Source organism: Dipteris shenzhenensis, chromosome 8, assembly GCF_047967505.1.
Source record: "Dipteris shenzhenensis isolate YYH24624 ecotype China chromosome 8, Dip_SZ_1.0, whole genome shotgun sequence".
Classification (NCBI taxonomy): domain Eukaryota; kingdom Viridiplantae; phylum Streptophyta; class Polypodiopsida; order Gleicheniales; family Dipteridaceae; genus Dipteris; species Dipteris shenzhenensis.
The window spans coordinates 16849056-16854116 of NC_141603.1; positions in this window are offsets into that span (position 1 = coordinate 16849056).

The window sequence follows — 5061 nt, forward strand, 5'->3', positions numbered from 1 at the left end:
TGGCTGTAGCATTAAAGACGTAGACTCGGTTGTTGCATGGCTTTGAAGATCGTCTTAACTAACACGAGTACCTTGACCGCTTTAAAGATATTAATTTTTTTTTAATTTCAGGAAATAGAATTTCAAGTTTAACGAGCCCCTCCATCTTCCGGATTGCTCCCCCCTTCATAGAAAACATTTTTCTCAACAAATCACCAAACTTGGGGTTTCGAATTTTGAAGGTTTTTACGAGACTTTGCCGATTTTTGGGCTAAAATGTATCTAAATTGCCCAGAATCTTGTAGATTTTACAAAATTGAGAAAATATTTTTTATGAGTGAAAATGAAACTGTTGTAGGTTCATTGTATATAGTTTGTAGGTTTTCTGTGAGCACTGGATTGCCCATTCATCAACATCACATGGATGTTCATCTAGCAGAATCATTAAGTAAACTGAGCATAGAGCCAAGCCAAGGGGCAGAGCATTTGCACAAAAACTCACCCCTCCCCCTGGACGTTTTTACTATTCGCTTCTCGACTCATTTCAATTAATTAATTAGTTACTTTGTGAATCACCCCCCTCAATCCTCGATTAACCAAAGTGTTTTTGTATTCGATTAATCTCCTCCGTCGCGCTTTTGCCGATTAATCGAAGTGTTAGTGTCCGTTAACCTCCCTCCCTTTCATCGGGCCACATCATCCCCTGTGTCACCTCTCATTTTCTCCAGTAGCTCCCTGCCTCGCTGCCCTTCTCCTTCCTCTCGCCATTCTCCACTCACTCTTCCTCCCACTTCTCTCTACTCTCATCCCTCTCCCACTCTTCCTCCCACCGCTCCCTCTCCCCACCACTCTCTCTCTCCCTGCCATACTTCTATGCTCATCCCTCCCCTCTCCCTCCCCCTCAGCTAGTCTCCCCTATCTCAACCTTCCCCTCTCTGATCACACCTTCCCTCTCCCTCCACCTCTCTCTCTCTCCCTCGCTTTTCCTCGCTCCCCCCCCTTCCCCTTTATATACCCATTGCAGGCGGCTCCGTCGAAAGTTCTAGAATCGGGGGCCCTCGAAGCTTCTCAATCACACCTTCAATCACACGTCGTAGCTTTCATTAATCCATTGTGCCTCCCCCGCCGATACAAATTAATTAATATGCGCAAATTCAATCTGGGGGTACCTATTCTCTCTCTCTCTCTCTCTCTCTCTCTCTCTCTCTCTCTCTCTGTGCATGCGCGCACCTATCACACACTCTCCCACTCTCTTAGTGCACATATAATATTTTTCTATCCATCGAACACCCACATTTGCTCTCTCTCCGCAAGCTCTCAAAAATAGGAGATCCCTCCCCCCCTTCTCTTTCTCATGTACACATGCACACACATACATGCACACGTCTTTGTTACAGAATCTCCCTCTATCTCTCATATACAAAGAAATTCTCTCTTGTGACTATTCCCCTCATGTGTGTGTGCGCGCGCAACACATAGAGATAGGATCACTATTAGTTGATAGTGATTGCGAGGCCCATAGATCTTGAAGGGTCTCAAATGCACTTTAATGCAATCATGCCATCTCTCTCTCTCTCTCTCTCTCTCTCTCTTGTAGTAGACATGCATTAATATTTTATCTTGAGCACCTCTCACATTTATCACATATAACCTCTCTCTCTCTCTCTCTCTCTCTCTCTCTCTCTCTCTCTCTCTCTCTCTCTCTCTCTCAGATTCTTTTTATTCTCTGAATCCCTTTTCCCCAGGCTATTGGGAAGGGACCTCGGCCAACAAAGCTTGGGCAACAACCAAGGGGGTGCTGATGATGACAATGCAAGAGGAAACCCTAGCCATCCCGAATGGTTGGGGAGCGTAGAGAAAGAGAGGGGTTGGAATGCACTCAGAGTCAGAGAGAGAGAGAGAGAGAGAAAGAGAGAGGGAGTATATATACATATACATATACATATACATATATATATATATATATATACATAACAAAAAGGGAAATCTATCATCCATTCACTCTTGAATCAGTTATCCAAGGATCCATAATTCGATTGGAAGAGCAAGGTAGATCAAGGGCCCTTTCCTCCCTCACTTAGTTCAAGGGACTATGGGCAAGTCGACCTATGCACCACGTTGTAGCTCTATATAAAACCGAGCAAGTCCAGAGTGACACAAGCTCTCCCAACCTGTGCGATTTGCTTCCAAGGTTGGGCACACAACTATAGGATGTTTTTATGGTCATAGGGGCTTCTTCAAGCAGGTTATGGGCCAGAAAGAGTGAGCGCACAACCAAAACCTTCCTCTTCTAGATCCCTCATCAGCTCCTGCTACCAAATCCCAAACCCCTTGCTCAGTTGTTTCTTGCATTAGTCCACGACCTTCTGATCTCCCACCTTCTCGTTATTATGAAACCATTCCCTTTCTTTCCCTCCTCATCTAACCTCTTCCTCGCCTTTCTTAGTATTCAGGCCCTCATGACTTGCATTTGCTTAGAATCAATCTACCCCAATAGTTGCAGGCGGTCACAATGCTATCCTCAAAGTTATGCTTCCAATGGAGAGATGCTAGCTCCCTGGTATGATGCAGAAATTGTAAGGAGACCCAAACAATTGAAGTTTAGAAATAGGCAATATTGCACCTCTACCCCCTTGTGGGTCTTATCAAGGTATGTCCTCTTTCTACTTGATCTACAAATATATATGTCCCCCCTCCCCCCCCCCCCCTCTCTCCCTCTCTCTCTCTCTCTCTCTCTCTCTCCCTCCCTCCCTCCCTCCCTCTCTCTCTCTCTCTCTCTCTCTCTCTCTCTCTCTCTGTCTCTCTCTGTCTCTCTCTCTCTCTCTATATGTATGTATGTTTATATGTATGCCTGGTTGGGCGTATGTTTTTTATTTTATTTTTTATGGGGAGAAGAAGACTAAGAGTTACACAACCCCATACAATTTAATGCATAGTGCCCCAATTTGAGGGCAATGCCACGATAGACTGTTGTCAGCACGTGGCGGGCGGGCAAGCTATCTAGAGCACGTTGGCAGTCTGCTCAAAGTGTCGCGCCGCGACACATGGTGACAATCAGCATGGAGAGTGGCACCTTGACACATGGCAATGAACATCGAAAGCACAGAGTTCTGAGGCATGTGGGATGAGGGTCAGAATTGACGGTCCACGATCGATAGTAGAACTGGCAGTCACACAGTGACACGTGGCCAAAGTGCCCTTGCAACGTGACAATGCGATGGTGTGAGTTGTTTTGCAATGTGTTGGTAGTAAATACCATGGCACGTAGGAGTCCATGGGGCGCAACACGTGGCATCTAGTCTTCCAAGTCTATCTAACTGCCAAGGAGCTTCTAAACCTCCCCCGAATCTCCCTCCACTTCACATACCTGCCACATGGTCAAGTCTGGTATTTCTCTCCACATGGAAGCCTCTTGTACACGTCCTTAATATATAGTAAGATGATGCAAGTGTAATGTTTATATCCATGGGCCTAATGACCTTAAAGCTCATCACGACCTATGATCTGAATTGTTTCCCCTTAGCACAATGGTACTTAGGATCCTCTCTCCCCCTCTCTACTTTCTCGCCTCTTTTCCTAGCTACCTTGCCACCCCTCCTCTCTACCTAACTCTCAATTCTCTTCATAGCTTTACCATACCTCTACCCTCTCTCTAGCTTCACTCCCTCTTAGCCCCCTCATCTCTGCTCACGTTATGGTCCACGTCCCCTCTCTTCGTAGAAACTCTCTTACATACCAACTCAACCCCCTCTATTCCCCCTCTCGCTATATTGACGTCAGCCTTCAACCCACCTCCAACTCCAAGCTCAGCGAGAAATTGGCCCACTTCCCCAACGTTCATGAGCGGTTTGATTCCTTCGATGGCACTAGCTTGAAACGGGCTTAATTCCTCTCCTTTACACTCTTTGGTGCCCATTTTGCAGCTTCAAACTTGGTCATTGTATCTTGAACTCCCTCTCTTGCAACTGGTTGCTTATCACAGTAGAAGAAGGCCGATGCCTTACCTTTGCCAGAGCTTTCTATTTCTAGTTTTTGTACGTCTACAATAGCAATGCCATCGATTGCAAAAACAACTCGAGATGAAAAGCATGGAGAGGGTTGGGCTTTTCTCTAGCCAACAATAGCAACTCCATATATTGCAAAATCATGGTGGGAAATCTACTTTGCCTTCGACGGGCGAGTCCAGAGGCAGCAAATTCAAAATTTCCACACGACACATGGCAACTTCTTCTCCCACTCCACACGACATGTGGCAATGTCTTGCCTCCCACTCTCCTTACTGTATTACGAGTAGCATGACCCGTCTACGACTGGTTAAAGACCCGCTCCGCTGGGTCTCAAAGTGAGATCTTAAAATGTTTGTAATTTCTAGCAATAGAATTTCAAGTTTCAAAATCCTCCACCATAGGCACCACTTGGCTTGGCTCTATGCTCAGTTTTACTGAACTATTCAGTTAGAAGAACTATTCTATATATATATATATATATATATATATATATTTATATATATCCATTGTAAGTTTGCTAGAATTCTCGGTCAAAGCAAGCAACATCTCAGTTGTCAAAGGAAAATAAGAGTTCTATGTTGGCAATAATCCATGCACTATCTTAGAACATAATAATGATTAACGCAAAAGGAATGACAACCAAAAAGAGAAATAGCAATTCTATGTTTCTCAACTCGATGGAGCCCATAGCAATATAATAAGACAACCGTTAGGCTGCTAGGCTCCCTATCTCCCTGCCCCCCCTCTCTCTCTCTCTCTCTCTCTCTCTCTCTCTCTATCCCTATCTCCCCTCCCCTCTCTCTCTCTCTCCTCCCTCCCTCCCTACTCTCTCTCTCTCTCTCTCTATCTCCCCCCCTCTCTCTCTATCCCTATCTCTCTCTATACCTCTCTCTCTCTCTCTCTCTCCTCCCTCCCTCCCTACTCTCTCTCTCTCTCTCTCTCCCCCCCTCTCTCTATCCCTATCTCTCTCTATACCTCTCTCTCTCTCTCTCTCTCTCTCTCTCCCTCCCCCCCCTCTCTCTCTCTATTCCCCCCTCTCTCTCTCTCTCTCTCCCTCCCCTCGCCCCCCTCTCTA